A 19,444-nucleotide genomic window follows, 5' to 3' on the forward strand; every position below is an offset into this window, starting at 1 on the left:
CTCCTTGCCTGGGCAGCATAGCAAGCACTCCATCCATGTCCATTACTATTAACTCTCTAAGTCATGGAGAAGATTCGGGGTATATTCAGAGGCAGATTTGCCAAGAGCCGTTTCCATTCACTTTAACAACAATGTCTTCAGTGCCCAGTACTGAGCATGCCTGAGCAGAACTGGAGCCTTCTTCCATAATGCTTTCTAATGGAAAATCCAAAAGCAAGGCCCAAGAACTCAGAGAAAGAACACAAACCCAATACCATTTGTGCTGATTGATGATAGAGACAAGGCAGTTTCCATCCAGAGAAGGAAGAAAAGTGAAATTGACAGATGTCTCTGCGAGTCCAGGACTGCGTGCTCAGGACTGTCACCTACGCTGTGGCCTTAGATCCTCACAACTAGCTGGTGAGCTTAATAGTATTATCTGGGGCCAGAAAGGACAGAAAGTGATCTGAGGCACTGGCTCTGTGGGACCATGGGTTTGTGACTACGAGGAGACAAGGTTGAGAGCGGGGGCGGGGGGAGTGGAGAGCAGAAGACAGGTGAGGAGTTAGTCAGGCTCTGGACACACATTACCTTACTGGGTCTGACTTCAAAATGAACAACCACCCAGTCAAAGCAGAAATCATGGACCAAGCCTTGTTCTTCTCTGTACCTCTATAATGGCTGAAAAAAATGTTTTATATTATTGAAAGAATGAATTAATAGTATCATTTGAGGGCTCTTATGGAGGAGAAACATGATGGATACTCAGAAGAATAATAAATTTAAACCCATGATTGCTGTCTCAAGTTTTCCCTCTGACTTTAATTCTCAATTATCTCTCCACATGTCTGCAGCTAAGAACTGAACATCTCATTAGAATATGGGGCAAATGCTGAAGACACAGAATTCTAGGAGGCAGGAAAACAGGCTAGATCGGGAGCCCCTGAGGGTCTCATTCTAACTTCAGCAAACCCTGGGGCTTCCAGGGACATCTACACCCTTCAGGTGGTTGGGGATGAACGGCGCAGAAGGTTGTTTGGTGCCTGCTGTGAGACCCAGGTATTTAGGGTCTACAAGGCTCACAGGGCAGCCATGACTGGGAAGCCATAACTGGCATGTGGCCCCCAAAACTAGAATTTATTTGTTCCCCAGAGTTGATCAACACCAAGAGGCTGTCTCACACAGTACCTAAGTACACTGAGGCTGGTGTTAAAACCAGAAGGCCAGCAAGACATAAAAGCAAGAATATAACCAGACCACCGCATGTCCAAGACCAGAGTTAGGAGGAAACGTCAGACAACTCACATTTTAATCTTTTTATTCACTTTGAAATTGCATCATGTCCATCTTCATTCCAAGAGCAGGCCATCCACAGGCCCTGGGCAGGATGTGTTGGAGGGGCACAGTCTCTCCCCTGGTTGTTTCTTGAGTGGGCAGGGCTCTGTCTTCAGGTTGGCTCTTTGTTTTCATAAGAAAAGACTTCAGCCAAATAAGCGTGTCTAGCTCAGGAAGAACTTCATTAGTAAAGTATCTCTTGTGCCTCTAGGCTCTCACCGGTATGTATTGCCTTCAGTAGCGTGGGGCCCAGAGTGGAAGGGCACCTTTTTGTATCTCATGTCGAAAGCTTGGATTTTCAGTAGATCTGAACCATAGCCTAGGCCACCACATTAATTGCTTTAACTTCTTACTTCTCATTTTCCTGATGTATAACATGGAAAAATAGCATCAAGTCCAGAAGTTTGGAGTAAATGGCATGGCATATGAAAGTGACTGGTGCAGGGCTGAGCTCCAAAATGGGGCCATTCATGGGTTCATTTTAATCACAAGGACAGCCTTCAGTGTCCCCTTGGGCTTCCCCTCCTTCTACTTCCTTCTCAGCAGTTAGAATTCAGACAATTTCTGCAAAGACAGGATTGTGCTCAGAAGGGGTTGACAAATCTTTGAGTGGGCACCAAGCACCAATATTCACAGAGAGGCCCAGTACAGAGGCCCAAATTCCTGCCTCTATTTACCACAAATTCTGACCTACGCAAGGCAAGGGGACTAATAAGTGGTCCTGAACAGGGCAGACCTTGGTCCATCCAGTCTCCTACTGCAAAAATTCCCACATCTTGGTGGCATCTTCATGCAGTTTGGGGAAGCAGATGTTGACAGATAAGCTGATATTTCCATTCTTGCTAACTTTAGAGCTGGCACCTAGCTTAATGCTTTTATAGACTGAGGATAAATGCTCTTTTGTAGAGCATGAAGAATCTCATGGGGAGAATTTAAGAGCTAGAACTCTAAGGCTTGGGTGAGAGGTTCAGACTCCAGTGGCCCCAGGCCTGAGGGAAGGAGGAATCCAGTCTGCCGATCTGGTAAACTACAGAGCACGGTGCCTGGCCCACATTCCAAATACTCCTCACTGTTAGCTTTATATCATTGTGACTCTGCGGACTCCTGGCCATGCAGGGCCTGGTAAGGGTCCTGGCACAAAGTAGGACCAAGTAAATGTTTACTGTGAGTGAGTGAGTGAGTGAGTGAGTGAGTGGACAGATTTGAATCCCACCCAGCCCTCACTCAGCTGCCCGTAAGTCTGTGATTTCAGAGCCTTGAGAGAGAAGGTGCTTCTTGACCCTTTTTTCACTATGCTTCCCAAGTTGGCCCATGACTATATCAGGCTGCCCACCTCACTTAAAGGAAGAGCTCTGTCCAGGAGACCAGCTGTAAAGCAGGAGCCATCACTAGTCCAGGCTAGGTGCAGGACTGGGCACTGTGCACACAGCATCAGGGACCAGCAAGAAAACCTAGCCAGGCACTGGGCATCAGGCACTTGGCACCAGGCAGGTACTCACAGCTGGAGGCCCTGACCCCTGTAGACCACTGACCATTCCCAGGCTCAGCCTAGAGGCTCCCTGAAGTTTCCTGCACAAGGTCTAGGCAGGAGCCAAGAATCTGCTGCTGAAACAGACCTCCGCAGTGAGTCAGGAAAAAGACTGAGGGATCTGAGTATGGATGGCACCTGTTCCAGTGTAGACACAGCAACCTATTGCAGGAGTACCTGTCAGACAGGTCAAAAATCCCTTATCCAAAATTTTAAAAAGCTCTGAATCCTGAAAGCCTTTTCATAAATTTGATGTCAAAACTCACTGGGTGAGAATATTTGACTGAAGTAACAGAAAAGTATTTATAGTATTTATTTATCTCACTTAATGTGAATGTTTCTATATTTAACTACATAAATATTAGCATGTTTGATTGTGAGACATTGCCCTCAATCCTGCAGGGAGTGGAACATAATATAAATTGTGTGTGCCACATTAGCTTCCTAAATGCCAAAGCGCACCCCCCCACACACACACACACAAAAACACCAAAAAAACAAAACAAAACAAAACCCCTGAATTCTGCAACCCAATTGGCCTCAAATAGTTTGATTAAGAAAATATACACCTGGAATAGTAAGATTGGCAGCTAGCACTCATACTGGGTCTTACATCTAAATGCCTCACTCTATTCTCTCTTTTAATCCTTGCCAAAATCTTAAAAGGTGGATGCTATCATTTTTATCCCTGTTATAGAGAAGGGAAAACTGAGGCTCAAAGAAATAAAATAACTTGCTCAAAGTAGACACAGTAAGCGATAGAGTTAAGAATCAAACCCAGGCAATCTGCTTGAATGTCAGCCTTTTAAACAGCTGTTCTATGCTGAATTGGAGTAATGTTAACTAAGAAATGTCTTACTCACCCAGCGACCTTGTCTGCCTGGGCCAGAGATGATGTTTTACCCGGAGCTGGCAACAAGCCTCCATCTTTGTCAAACATAAGATGCATGGAAAAATCAACAGGACAATGCATTAATTAGCAATTAGAGTGTACTTACAACACAATCCCTAATCTTAATGATAATTTATTTCATTTATGCTGCTGAGGCAGCTGAACAATTCCTTATCCATTAAAAAAAAAGGGCGGGAGAAGAAAGAAAATTTTTAAAAGTGGAGACTGCTTTTCCCTAAGACAGGGCCATGCCTAAGTCATGTTTGAGAGGCACTCTGCAAAGCCCCCAGCCCCCAGTACCTGGACCAGCCCCTAATGGGACCTGGATCCTGTGGCTGGCCTTTGGGCAAAGCTGTAGGAGACCCTTGAATACTAGGGTGATAAACCGGCCTTTTCTGAGGGATGCACTTCCTTTTTGCAAAGAGGGATCTTGAGAACGCCTTTTTTGCACCTGGCTTTCCGCCATATCAGCATCCACTTTCCTAGGCGGGTTTATTTCCTATCTGCCACAGTGCTGGGTAGAAATGTCTAGTAGACACACTACCAACATCAAGAGGTCGAGATGCTCTCTCTTGGGCCTCGGTCTGCTGTGCTGAAATTAATGCTCCTAACTTCCCATTGGGAAGCCTTAGTGATTACTCGATCCCTGGCAAGAACTTCAGCCCCTGCCCCAAACCCTGTTCCTGTGGCTGTTTTATTCTACATGCTTCGGTGTTCAGTGTTGACTCTTGTTTCAAGGAGACCTGCACACAACTTAATGAAGACCAGATCAAGTTTTGCAGGTAAATCTGGTTCTTGGTAAACTACAGTTCCCACAGGCATGTGTGGCATGCTCTGCAGCCAGGAAGGTTTTGGGAATGTGTGCTGTCCTCCGCACCCTGGAAGGCCACCTCTGAGGATGAGTTCACTTGGAGGAATGGGGTGTTTTGGTGGGACCACTCAGGGCTAGTTCCCTTCCGATTAGTGATGCCTGGATGGGTTTTGGATTCATTTATCTACTTACCTGGTCCTTCCTAGAAGCAATGCAGAGAAACAATTACTCATGTGGGTTGTAGAGTTATATAATCTGGATTCAAGCCGCAGCCTGACCCCTTCCTATCTCTGTGACCATGGGCAAATTATGGAACCGTCTTAACCCTCAGTTTTCTCACCTGTAGAAGGGAATAACAATGAGAACTGGTTCTCAGTATTGTTTTGAGAGTTAAATGGGATAATGGCTGAAAAAAGCTCAGCACAATTCCTAGAACTCAAGAAATAATAGCTATTATTTTTAGTCATGTAACCAGCATTCATTGGGCACTTACTGTGAGCCAGGCACAGTACTGGCCTAGACAGTAGAGATACAGCAGGGAACACAACGGGAAGTTCTCTAGCACAGAACTTACCTTTCTGTGTTCATTGCGGTCCTATTCATGCAAGCCTCACAGACAGAAACCCAGCGCGGCAGCCTTCCTCCAAGTGTGACCCAGAACACTTTTGTCTGGGTCCCTGGTCAGATAACTTTTTTTTAAAAAATCTGATTATAATCTTACAATCAGTAATTATAACTCTCCAGTCTTATAATAATCTGTAGATGCCCCATGCACAGCCTCAGATCAATAGGTCTGGGCCATCCTACAGTAAAGAGGCCTGCTTAACTTTGATTAAACCTGCGTTTCTTGAACTTACATGACCACAAGAAATCGTTGCTAATTCCTGTTAGACTGACGGCCACGGGTCTACGCTCAGAGGAGCACATGAAGGCAGTGCTCAGCTAGAGATGACTGAACAGGCAAGTACACGATAGAGTGAGGAGTACCTGGGTCTGTACTTCACCGAGCTGCGAAACAAAGCCTTCCCTGCTCTCAGGGGCAGGAGGCTCTCTCCAGTAGCCAGCGCTGGCCTGCTGTCAGGGTCTGTCCCAGGTGCATCTGCCTGTGTGTGAATTCAGTATCAACAACTAGAAGAGCATCAGCCTGACCATCCTGGTCCACAGACGCCCAGCTCTGGGGCACAGGCTCACGTCTCCCACTGCAGACCTCTCTCCTGCAGCCCCTGCACAGGACTCCTTCCCTTGTGGGCCGCTACATTCCTTCCCCACTGGGAGTTACTTCTGGAGAGGTGGGAAGGGCAGGGCTTGAGCCCTAAGTGCTAAACTTTCCCTCCTCTGCAGAGAGGTCCATAAATCTGTAACCAACGTTTGCCCCCTTTGGAATAAACTCCTAATTGATTTCTAAAGATTGCTGTTTGCAAATTAAATTACACTTCCCTTATCCATTATATAAAGAAGCATAAAGCAGTCACCTCTCCTGGGCACACACCCCCTCCTCAGACTCCTGGGGTGTGATTACATTACTTCAATTGCAGGGCTTCCATTCAACTCAAGCTACATGAATTGTTTCTCTTGCTTGTTTAATTGCCCATGTCTTATTACAGAGACAATTTATTGTTTTAGTGCAGCATAAAGTTCAAATATTTTATGCAAGATGAATACGGCCACTGACATTTTTATTCTCTTCTCAAGTTCACACATACAAAATCCACATTGGAAACTTTTCAAAATGTTTGTGGCCAATACTGCAAAATGTCAAAACCTCCATAAGTTGTTTTGTTTTGTTGTTGGTTTTTTCAAAGAAAAGACTCTAAAGAGTATATTTCCTTTTCTAACATTGCTGGGGATTTTATGGGGTGATACTTACTGGCACAAGCTCATGAAGAACGTCCCCTAGGTGTGAAAATGCCTTTGAAAACACATGGGGAATGAACTGTTGATATACACAACAACTGGAATCACTAGAAAATGGTACTGAATGAAAAAAGCCAATCCCCAAAGGCTACAACCCGCATAACTCCATTCAGATAACATTTTTTGAAAGACAAAATTATTGAAATGGAGAATAGCTGAGTGGTTGCCACAGGTTTCAGAGGGGGAGGAAAGTGAGGATAGTAGGTGTGGCTCTAAAAGGGTAAAGGGAGGGATCCTTGTGGTGATGGAATCTGTATCTTGGCTGCATCCACGTTGATATCGTGGTTGTGATATTGTGCTATAGCTTTGCAAGATGTTGCTACTGGGAAAAAACGAGTAAAGGGTACACAGGATGATTTCTTATAACTGCGTGTGGATCTATAATTATCTCAAAATAAAAGTGTAATCTAAAAAGCACATTGGAAAACACAGAGAAGTGACTAGATACATGTATAGCTATGCAACAAAACTTGATCCATTGTACAATTGGGCATTGTACAAATTAGTATGGGTATTCATTGTACAATTCTTTCCGCTCTTCTCCATGTTCCACAATTTTCACAGTAAGCTATTGGGAAAAATATACTGGAAATGTGAGCAATAGCCCTGACAGGACACTTGTTATATTCTGTTTTTCTTCTTGTGTTTGTTTGTTTTTTTTGATAGCGGCTATCCAAACAGGTGTAAAGTGTAGCTCATGGTGGTTTTCATGTCCCTGATGATTAGTGATGTTGAGAAAATTTTCAGACACTTGTTAGTCATTTGTCTTCTTTGAAGAAATGTCTATTCAAATCTGTTTGCCTATTTTGAAGTCAGGTATTTAGTTTTTTGTTATTGACTTGTAAAAGTTCCTTGTGGTTTTTGGATACTTACCCCTTACCTGCTATAAGTTTGCAAATAATTTCTCCCATTCTATACGTTACCTTTTCACTCTGCTGATTGCTTCCTTTGCTACACAGAAGCTTTTTAGTTTTAGTCACACGTGTCTAAGTTTGCTTTTATTTCCTCTGCCTTTGGTGTTATACTCAAGAAAGTATTGCCAAAACCAAAATTATGAAGCAATTGCCCTACATTTTCTTGTAGGGTTTTGTAGTTTCTTACATTTCTGTTCTTACATTTAAGTATTTAATCCCTTTTTGGTTTCTTTTTGTTTATGGTATAAGTGTCCAATTTTATTCTTTGCAGATGGATATCCAGTTTTCCCCAGCACCACTTATTGAAGAGACTGTCTTTTCCCTATTCTGTTCTATCTAGGTATCTATCTGTTCTTTTCCCTATCTCTGTTCTCTCTAGGTATCTAATCTGATTGATGCCAGTACAATCCAGTGTTGATTACTGTAGCTTTATAATATGCTTTGAAATCAGGAAGCTTTGTTCTCAGGATTATTTTGGCTATTCAAGATCTTTTATGGTTCCACATGAATTTTGGGATTGTTTTTCTATTTCTGCAAAAAGTAACATTAAAATTCTAAGGAGGTTGCATTGAATGTACAGAATGATTTGGATAGTGTGGACGTTTTAATATTAAGTCTTCCAGTCCATGAAAATAGGATGTCCATTTGTTTTTGTCTCCAATTTCTCTCATCCGTGTCTTGTAGTTTTCAGTGTACAAGTCTTTCACCTAATCAGCTGATCCCTAAGGATTTTATTCTTTTTGGTGTTACCGTAAATGGTATCACTTATTAATATCCTTTTAACATAGTTCAGTGTTAGTGTATAGAAGTGCAACTGATTTTTGCATATTGAATTTGTGTTCTCCGACTTCACCAAATTCGTTTGTTAATTCTAACTTTTCAGGGAGAATCTTTAGGGTTTTCTACATATAAGACCATGTTATCTGTAAATGGGGACAATTATACTTCTTCCTTTCTGATTTGAATGCCTTTTATTTCTTTTTCTTGCCTGACTGTCCTGGCTAGGACTTCCAGTACTATGTTAAATAGAAGTGAGAGTGAGCTTCCTTGCCTTGTTCCAGATCGTAGAGGAGAAGCTTTCAGTTTTTCACCTTTGATAATGATGTTTGTTGTGGACTTATATGGCTTATATTATATTGAGGTAATTTCCTTCTATTCCTAGATAGTTGAGCATTTCTTCATGAAAAGGTGTTGAATTTTTTCAAATGCTTTTCCTGCTTCTATGGAGAGGATCGTGTGATTTTTATCCTTCATTTTTTCAAAGTGGTGTATCACATTGGTTGATTTGCATATGTTGAAACATCCTTGTACCTCAGAGATAAATCCTACTTGGTCATGGTATAATGATCCTTTCAAACTGTTGTTGAATTCAACTTGCTAACATATTGTTGAAAATTATTGCATCGATATTTGTCAGACATATTGGCCTGTAGCTTTTTCTATTTTATTTATTTATTTATTTATTTACTTATTTATTTATTTATTAGTGTCATTGTTTGCTTTAGTATCAGGGTAATGCTGGCCTCATAAAATGAGTTTGGAAGTATTCCCTCCTTTTCAGTTTTTTTGAAAGTTTGAGAAGGATTGCTGTAAATTCTACTTTAAATGTTTGGTAGAATTCTCCAGTGAAGCCATCTGGTCCTGGGCTTTTCTTTGTTGAGAAGTTTTTGATTACTGGTTCAATCTCCTTACTAGTCATAGATCTGTTCATATTTTCTATTTCTTCATGATTCAGTCTTGGTAGGTTGTATGTTTCTAATAATTTATCCATTTCCTCTAGGTTAACCAATTTGTTTGGCATATAATTGTTCACAGAAGACTCATCATTCCTTATTTCTTTTCTAAAGAAAATATTTATTTATTTTGAGAGAGAGATTGAGAGAGAGAAAAAAAGCATGAGCAGGGGATAGGCAGAGAGAGAGAGAGAGAGAGGGAGAGAGAGGGAGAATCCCAAGAGACTACACACTCAGTGCAGAGCCCAATGCAAGCCTCAATCTCATGACCGTGAGATCATGACCGGAGCCAAAATCAAGAGTCGGATGCTTAACCAACTGCACCACCCAGGTACCCCTTTTTTTCTTATTTCTGTGGCATCAGTTGAAATGCCTCTTCTTTCATTTCTAATTTTGTTTGAACTTTTTCTCCTTTTTTCTTAGGTAGTCTAGCTAAAGGTTTGTCAATTTTGCTGATCTGTTCAAAAAACCAACTCTTAATTTCATTGATTTTTTTCAATTTCTTTTCTATTCTCTATTTCATTTATTTCTACTCTAATTTCTATTATTTATTTCCTTCTCCTAATTTTAGGCTTAGTTTATTATTCTTTTTGTAGTTCATTGAGGCTTAAATTTATGTTGTTTGATATATATTTTTTTAATGTAGATGTTTACCACTATAAACTTCACTGTTAGTATTGCTTTTACTGCATCCTATAATTTTTCATGTGTTATGTTTTTATTTTCATTTGTATCAGGACATTTTCTAATTTCCCTTTTGATTTCTCCATTGACTCATTGGTTGTTCAAGAGTATGTTATTTAATTTCCAGGGGCGCCTGGGTGGCGCAGTCGGTTGAGCGTCCGACTTCAGCCAGCTCACGATCTCGCGGTCCGTGAGTTCGAGCCCCGCATCAGGCTCTGGGCTGATGGCTCGGAGCCTGGAGCCTGTTTCCCATTCTGTGTCTCCCTCTCTCTCTGCCCCTCCCCCGTTCATGCTCTGTCTCTCTCTGTCCCAAAAATAAAAAAAAAAAACGTTGAAAAAAAAAATCTTTAAAAAAAGAGTATGTTATTTAATTTCCATATACTTGTGTATTTTGCAATCTTCTGCCATTGATTTCTAGTTTATTTTATTGTGGTCAGAAAAGATACTTGGTATGATTTCAATTTTCTTAAAGTTAAGACTTTTTTGTGATCTAACACATAATCTATCCTGAGAATGTTCTGTGTGCACTTGAAGAATATGTATTCTGCTGCTGTTAGGTGGTCTGTCTGTTGGGTCTGTTTAGTCTATAATGTTATTCAAGTCCACTGTTTCTTTATTGATCTTCTATCTGGATGTTCTATCCATTATTGAAAGTGGGGTATTGAAATCTCCCACTATTATTTTTTCCTACTGTTATTATATTGCTATTTCTTCCTTCAATTCGGTCAATGTTTGCATAATATATTTGTATAGTGTGGTATTAGGTTCATATATACTTACCATTATACCTTCCTGATGAATTTCCCCTTTTATTGTTACATAATGTCTTCTTTATCTTTTGTGACAGTTTTGACTTAAAGTCTATTTTGCCTGACATAAGTATGGCCATCTCTGCTGTCTTTTGGTTGACATTTACATGGAATATAGTTTTCCATCCTTTCATTTTCAGCCTGTATTAGTTCTTACATATAAAGTGAAACTCTAAGATAGCATATAGTTGGATCTTGTTTTCTTTATTTTTTATTTTAGAGGGAGAGAGAGAGAGAAGGGGGGGCCAGAGGGAGAGAGAGAATCTCAAGCAAGCTCCACTCTCAGTGTGGAGTCCAACACAAGGCTTGATCCAATGACCCTGGGATCATGACCTGAGCCAAAACAAAGAGTCAGACACTCAACTGATTGAGCCACCTAGTACCCGCCCCCTTTAAAAATCTGTTCAGTCATTCCATGTATTTTGATGAGGGAGTTTATTATTTATTTTGAGTAGGCTTTATGCCCAGTGCAGAACCCAATGTGGTACTTGAACTCACAACCCTGAAATCAAGACCTGAACTGAAATCAAGAGTTGAATGCTTTATTGACTGAGTCACCCTGACATGCCATCTTTTGATTAGAGAGTTTAAAATTTTTACATTTAAAGTAATTACTGATAGAGGGCCACCTGGGTGGCTCAGTCAGTTAAGCGTCCGACTTTGGCTCAGGTCATGATCTTGTAGTCTGTGAGTTTGAGCCCCACATCGGGCTCTGTGCTAACAGGTCAGAGCCTGGAGCCTGCCTCAGGTTCTTTGTCTCCCTCTCTCTCTGCCCCTTTCCCACTCACACTCTGTCTCTCTCTCTCTTCCTCAAAAATAAATAAACATTAAAAAAATTTTTAAAGTAATTACTGATAGAAAAGGACTTACTATTGACATTTTGTTCACTATTGACATTTTGTTCATTGTTTTCTGCCTGTCTTGTAGAAGTTTTGTTCCTCTTTTTCTCTTTTGCTATCTTTTTTGTGTTTTATTAATTTTTTTTTTGTAGGGGCATGACTTGATTGCTGTCTCCTTTTTTTTGTATTGTCTATAGGCATTTTCTTTGTGGTTACCATGGGGCATACATAAAACATCTTATAATTATAACAGCTGGGTTTGCATTCACTTTGGATGCAGTGTCCTTTTAACTGGTTTCTGGTGTTCTCACAAAGGAATTGGTTTGCGTGTTGTTGGATCAGTATCTTTATGAGAGAAGGAGGGTCTGGGGATTTCCAGTCCAACTTGCTCCCTAGCATCCTGAGTTATCTGTCTTTGACAAAGCAAAAACTATATTTATGCTCCTCAGGTGGTTATTCAGAAGAGCCAGAAATTATTCAGAGAGGTAAGAAAGTAGGTATCTAAGTAAGTAAAGGGGGAAGTGGGGAAGCCACAATGCTTACTCTGGTAGCCTTCCAATACTATTCCCATCCTCTTCTTCACAGATTCCCCCAGGGCTTCTGGGGATTCAGCTCTCCAGGCTTCTCCTTATAAAGATGTTCTCTTACAAAGGCAAATAAAGATCTTGCTCTGTGCAATGTAAATTTCTAATAATAAATTCCTTTCTACCCTGTGGGGACATAGACAGTCTTCAGCTGGCTAGTTCTCTCACTGTGCTCTCTTGATTGTCACGCTGAACAAGATGTGAGGTGGGAGCTCAAACTGTTTTTTTTTTTTGAGATACAATTATTATAGAATCTATCACACTATATTAAAATTATTGCTTTCTGATCTGTCTTCTCTAATAGTCTGTGAGCATTTTGAAGGATGTGCCTGATTCATCTCCTTGCCCTTAGGGTAGGGCTTGGTAAAGTAAATGCTTAGCCAGTGTTTCCTGCATGACTAGAATGGATGGATGGATGGATGGATGGATGGATGGATGGATGGATGGAGCGAGCACTGATGGACTATCAGGCCACAGTGAGCAGGGGCAGGAGGTAGTTTGGGCATTGATTTTTGATGTATGTAACAGTATATCCTAACAGCAGTGACATGAGACGAATATATTTGTTAGAAAGGTTCCACATGGCAATGTAGTGTGGTCAAACAGGCAGCTATCCTAAGTGCAAAGGGATATGTCAAAACCATGGGTATTTTAGACCTACCTGTAATATCCTCAATGAGTAGACATAGTCCAGTCCCTGAAACATGCCTCAAATAGTAAATACAGCCATTTTAGAAACCACCTTTGAATGTCCTGTAAACCCTACATATGATACCAAACTGATATCTGTAGAGGGAATCCTTCCCAAATCACCCTCAGAATATTATAGTCTCCCTAGAGACAAAGAACCTTATGTAGGATCTCAGGAGACTTTACTAGCAGGTCAGCTTGGCAATTCCTGAAGGCAATAAGGTAGCTCAAACTTGGGTTTTAAACAGGGAAATAATTCTCTCATTTATTTTATAAGTCAAGTATTTCTCCATAGTAAAATATTTAATGTAGATTCTCCCCTAATTCAGGCCTTTCTCATCCCCATGACAATCAAAGCCCATGGTGAGCATTGGAAAAGGAGATATTATCAAGAGATAAAGGGGACCAGTAGGATCTTGACTTTTTTAAGGGAGTTCCCACTATGTCAGGATGTCACCCAAGAGTCCTTCATACCTGAAGTAGATATACTGTCTCCCCTTCCTGGCTCCAGAGTTAATATCCTTCCCATCATCCAGCACTGGATGAACTCCACAATTTCATAAATAGTAACCCTCTAAGTTTTAAATATCTAAGTGTATCCCCATCACACACAAAAAAAGAGATTGAAATAAGGTTTTATGATTTAAAAAAAATGCAGACTGTCTCAGGAGCAGGGAATTAATCATCACAAAAATACCTTCCACAGTAAAACACAAGGGGAGGAGACAAATTCAGGTCAGGCAAGTCTGAAATACCCAGCACTATGCCCTTAAACTAGTTTTCCCATTATAGCTCATCTCAGGTCTAGAGCAGTACTCCACACAGAGGTGTTCAATAAGAACCTGAGTTTCTCTTACCTGGTCCCCAATTCAAGTGTCCTGCACATTCCATCCCTCAACTCTTGTCCCTTGGTTGTCTTTTCTAGATAATATTGAAGAGGTACTGAACTGTAAGATCCATTTAGGTAGGGACTGTAACGTTTCAGTGCATTTTTTAATTGCAACATGGAGCATAATGCCAGGTACGTGATAGTCACCTTATTAGCCTCTGCTGAATTAAAGGCTTAAAGGTTTCAGATTTGAGTTGTATGATGAGGTGGTGAGGAGCACAGGCTTCCTATATTTAAAACCCAGCTCTGTCATTTTCAAGCCATGTAATCTAGGGTGAGATTTGTTTTGTTTTGTTTTGTTTTGTTTTTTAACAGAGGATAATAATGGTACTGGAGTATTGGTACTGGGTATCACCAGGTTGTTGTGAGAGTTAAATAAGTAAATATTTTCAAAATGTTTATAATGGTGTGTAGAGTACAGTACCTACTAAATAAATGTTATTCATTTTCTTATTGAAATCTCTGATGTGGCTTATGGAATAGAAGTGCATAGGCTTCAAAACCAAAACAAGACAAAACATTTCATGGATGTATGTTTCAATGCCACCTCCAAAATCTACTGGCACTGCAAACCTAGTCAAGTTGCTTTTCCCACTGATTCCCAGCTCTCTCTCTCTCTTTTTTTCCCCTTTATTTTCCATTTTTTTGTTTTTTTTTGTTTTCTTGTTTGCTTATTTGTTTGTTTTAGTATAATTTATTGCCAAGTTAGCTAACATGCAGTGTATACAGTGTCCCCATGGTTTCAGGAGTAGATTCCCATGATTTGTCACTTACACATAACACCCAGTGCTCATCCCAACAAGTGCCCTCCTCGATGCCCATCACCCATTTTCCCCTCTCCCCCCCCCATCAACCCTCAGTTTGTTCTCTGTATTTAAGAGTCTCTTATGGTTTGCTTCCTTCTCTTATTTGTAAAATAAGAATAATCAGATCCAGACATACAGCTGTTGGAAGCGTTATAGGAGTTAGTCCATGTGCCATCCCTGACAATGACTGTTATGTCACTCTTTCTTGGTCCTCCTCCTCTCCTCCTGGGTGTCCTTTCCTTTCCTCATGGTTTCCCTACTCTGTCCATCTCTCCCCAGGAATTCCTCCTAGGCCTTCTGTTCTTCTTACTGTATGCACTCTTTCTGTGTGATGTCATCGCTACCATGGCTTCTATCACAGTCCCAATGTTCTAAACTCCTGCCTCTTGCCCTGATCTCTCCCCTAAGTCCCAGTTCCAGTATCTTCACTAGTCTGGCTTACAGCCACAGAAAGTTAACAAGTCCAAAGCTGAAGTCATCACCCCGCTTCCAAACCCAATCCTCCTCTGTATTGAATATTGCACTAAATGACATCAGCACCCACCCAGTTAGTCTGAAACTTGGGTGTCTTCTTAAACACTCTCTCACACCAAGCTTTATCAGACCTAGCTTTTAATTCTTTCTGATACTATTCCCTTCTCTCTGACCCCTGTTAGTAGCTTAGTCAGGGCACCATCTCTTTCCTAGGTGACTTCCAGAGTGTCTTGAACACTGGCCTCTCCACTATATTGTCACCCCTTAGTCCCTTCATTTCTATACCAAAGTCTTAGTAAAATGTCTTTAGATTAAAAAAAAATTCAGACGTTGTTTCTCCTTGGTTTAAAAGGCTTCATGGTACTCCCATTCCCCTAAGAATTGGACCCCCTTTCTTCAGACTGAAAGGTCTTTGACAGTCTGGCCCCAGATTGTCCGTCACCCCATTTCCCTGCATTTCCTACTTACACTCAGTTTTCTGGTTCTGCAGTCACATTGCTTTAAGTTCACATGCTCCTTCCACCTATAGCCTTTGCACATTTTTCACTCTGCCCCTCCTTCACTTGGTTGACTTTGCATCCTCCAAGACTTGAGATATCAATAGAGGCTTACCTTCTCCCTGATAGCTGCTTCTAATTCCCTTCTCCTGGTCTGTATACGGTGCCCTCCTCCAAGCTCATGTAGTACGTCTTAGCTTTCACCTTTCTAGCACACACAACATTGGCTTGGGCTGTGTATTTATACCTTCTTCCCCCTTTGGGTTATGAACTTTTTGAAAACAGGGGAATTACATAATTTATCCTGTATTTATTTATAATATCTGGCATATAGTAGTCAGTAAGGATGAATGAATAAAACAGAATTGATGGAAATTAGTTGACATGCCCTTCTCTTCTGCAGAGCCCATCTGACAAGAGTTTGACATGAAGGAGTAAAAAAGTTTCCCCTGCTATAAATAGCCTGTTACTGTTCTTCAGTCTGTCAGTACATCTTGTATTCATTCTAGATACTCAGAATCCAAACCTTTCTTGGACTGGTTGGAATGTCCTGCCTCCAGGTGACTACTAGAATGTCCATTCAAAGAAAAGCATATTTTCTTACCTTGCCCTCCTTTCTACAGCCCCTCTTTGAGAGGGAATATCTGGTGTTCTAGCATTGGGATGGCAAACCATAGCCTGGGAGCCAAATTCAGCTCACCTCCTGTTTTTATAAATAAAGTTTTATTGGAACACAGCCACGCTGTTCATTTATGTATTGTTTGTGGCTGCTTTCATGCTACAGTGGAAGAGTTGAGTAATCATGACAGAGACCATATGGCCTGCAAAGCCTAAAATATTTCCTCCCGAGTCTTTTATATAAAAGGTTTGACGACACCTGCTCTAGGGCTTTGCTCAAGAGCATCTGGACCCATTCAGCTCTGTGCTGAGATTCAAATATGCAAGACATAAACCAAGAAAGGGTCACAGTCTTAAATCCAATTTCCATGGCTGAAAAGCATTTCCAATACCTTCCCTTTGATAATGCTTTATGTTTTTCTAAGAGCTTTCATGTTCATTAAGGAAAAGATCTTCAAATACAAATACTCCTGCTCCCAGGTGAGTCCCACACTGCTGCTCTGCAGATCATACTTCGAGTTACAAGGCCATAGAGCAAAGGCTCTGGAGTCTCATGTCTAAATCAGGCTTGCTCCTTACCAATGGTGTATACTTGAGCAAGTAAGGTGCTTGACCCTCTGGGTCTCAGTTTCCTTCTCTGTAAAATGTGCTCAGTAAAAGTGACATACTGCCAAAGTTATAGTGGAGAATAGATGGGGCATGGAAAGATTTTATCAAAGTGTTTGGTTTATTCAAAATGTTTAATAAGTGCCAGCTGTTATGGTCTTATTCAGCTGTGTGCTCAGCACCATGGTAAGAGATTCCAAGAAGCTTTCCTGGATTTGTTTGTTCCTTCCCAAAAAAGAATAGCTTAGCTTAGGAATAGCCAGATACCTAAAACTTCTTTTCTTTATACTACTCCTCCACATGAAATCATCTGTCTATCTCAGTGCCCACATGAGAAGATCGTAAAAGGATTGCATCCGTTTCATCCACTCTGATCTCATTCCACTTCTATCACTCTCAGTGCATCTTGTCCCTGCCCTGGTCACTCTTGTTCTTTTGCTTTATTAATGTTGTATCCCTAAGCTTGCCTTCTTTCATCCCTCCTCTCTGCCTGTCTCAAAGCCCAGCAGGCACACCACTTCCTGCAGGAAGCCACCTGTGACTGTGGCCACCACCCACAGTGCTCTCCTCCTGCCTGAGCTCATACAGCACCAGGAGAGACAACTGTCCTGTGTGTGAAACTTGTCTCCTCAGCTTTTATTTCGCTCTATGACTCACTTAGCCTCTCTAAGCATCAACTTCCTCAGCTACAAAGTAGGAATAATATTTATACCTCCATGTTGTTGCAAGGATTAACTATAATAATTGTTTCTTGCATGTAGTAAGTTCAAGATATATTCATTTTGTCCTCCATGTTTTTAACACATGACTCTTTGTATATAGCTGGGCACATGGATTGATTAATGTGCATTGCTGCTCCCTGTTATTGGCCTCTTAGGGCCAGATGGGAGGGGGGCCCTGACAGTTGCACACCAGCATTTTTAACCCTCTTCTTTCCCTGAAGTCTTTGCAGGTCTACCGTGTAACCTCCCAAGAAGAAAGGTGGTGGTAAAGGGGAGCTTAAGTGTGCTGGGTGCAGAAGTGGTGTGTTTGGGGAGAAACTTAAATGCACGCTTGGTGATAACAATTTTAAGTGATAAATCAAGGCTTAAGGTGTGTCCAGTGCTGTGCACCTCTGGAGACCCACCTGTTAGTCTGAGTGGCTTTAATTAATCTTCTAGTTTGTTGTGACTAACAGAGGGTCTGGTCTTACCTTTTCAAATATGCTCCGGTGAGGAGCCCTTGCTGTCTGTTTTTTCTGTGCCAGCAGGCTCCAAATCTGTTTTGCCAGTGGAACTGGGAGAGGTAGGGGCCCAGAGGGGTAGCCCCAGAATCTCCCCAGGGATCCTAAACACCCTCCTAGTGACTAGACCATTGCCTTCACAAGCTGGCAGTGAGTAGGGGGACTTATCTTCATCCAAGATTTAAACGCTGCTTTGAACTAGATGACTATAGATGAGACCACTTTATTTGCTAGAAGGAGGAAAATGAAGAAGAATAAATTGCTTGAGCAAAGCAAATTCTTAGGAGAGTAATTTCTAGGGAAAAGCCACAGATACAAAAAGAAGGTTGCAGTGAAGAGTGATACTTGGGAATGAGGCTGGAGAAAATCAAATGGTTGACCGTGGATAGTGACTATGGCAGATGGTGTCATCAAGAAGACCCATGAGTTATTGGGGTCCCAAAGCTCCCTCTGCCTATACCTCATTTTTGTCCTTGACCAAGGGTGATCCCAATTCTGAGCCTCAGGGATCAATCCTGTAAAATCATTGATTTGGATTTGATGATTTCTAAGGGCCTCTTTGCACACCTAAAATTCTGGGATCTTTTGGGAAAGGAAGCCTACAATTGTTTTTGTTTTTGTTTGTTTAATTTACTAAATACTTAAAATAGCACCCACTTTGTGCTAGCCTAAGAATTATAAAATAAAAATATTACCTCTTTTAAACCTTAACACACCCTTATGAGTTAACTCCTATTATATTAAAAAAACAAACAAACAAACTATAAAAATGTTACTCTACTGTCTCTGACTAGTAGACAGACTTTTCTGATGAAAAGTCTGTTCTTAATCTTACCTTTGTTTGTGTGTGTAATAGGCATTTTTTTTCTCTGGGTGAATTTAAAGATTTTACTCTTTAATATACTGTGCCTTATGTGTTTTCTTATTTCTTCTCCTTGAGGCTTATTGAGCTTTTTATGAGTTTATAGTTTTCATCAAATTTGTTAAATTTGCAATAATTGTTTCTTCAAACATTTTTTCCATCTCCACTCCTATTTTCTGGGATTCCAATTACAAGTATGTTAGGCTGTTTGATATTGTCCCATAACTCACTGATGCACTGATGCTGTACTGATTTTATTTTTCATTCTTTTCCCTTCTTTATTTCATTTTGGATAATTTCATTGCTATGCCTTCAAGTTCACTGCTCTGCTACAGTATTTAATCTGCTGTTATCTCCCATCCAGTATATTTTAAACCTCATGTATTTTTTTCATTTATAGAAGTTCTATGATAAATAGATAGGTATAAAATCATTGTCATGTGTCTACATCTGTTATTTATCTACCTATCTATTCATCTTTTTTATTTTCCATCTTTCCTATATCTGCCCGTGCTTTTTGAACATATGAAATATATTTATAGTAGTTGTTTTAAATCCCTTGTCTACTAATTCTATCATCTGTGTCATTTCTGAGTCTGTTTTTAACAACTGCTTGTTCTTTTCATGTGTTTTCCTGTTTCTTTGCATGCCCGGTAGATTTTTACTGGTTTCTGGACATTGTGAATATTACGTTGAGTTGCAGCATTTTTTATTATACCTTTAAATATTTGAGGACTTCATTTTGTAACCCAGTTAAG

The 19,444-nt window shown here is 40.7% G+C and overlaps 1 protein-coding gene and 1 long non-coding RNA gene across 3 annotated transcripts in view; one reads left to right on the forward strand and one right to left on the reverse strand.

The window, feature by feature from the left end:
- CLSTN2 (calsyntenin 2) overlaps nucleotides 1-19,444 on the forward strand; it is a 603,671-nt gene that overhangs the window by 276,470 nt on the left and 307,757 nt on the right. The window lies entirely within an intron of this gene.
- Nucleotides 1,281-14,683, reverse strand: LOC131511918 (uncharacterized). Its single transcript, XR_009261809.1, has 5 exons — nucleotides 14,544-14,683; nucleotides 5,120-5,234; nucleotides 4,738-4,885; nucleotides 3,706-3,769; nucleotides 1,281-1,878 (listed from the first exon to the last, which is right to left on the reverse strand). It is a non-coding gene; the product is annotated as an uncharacterized LOC131511918 (long non-coding RNA).

Source organism: Neofelis nebulosa, chromosome 5 (assembly GCF_028018385.1).
Source record: "Neofelis nebulosa isolate mNeoNeb1 chromosome 5, mNeoNeb1.pri, whole genome shotgun sequence".
Lineage (NCBI taxonomy): Eukaryota > Metazoa > Chordata > Mammalia > Carnivora > Felidae > Neofelis > Neofelis nebulosa.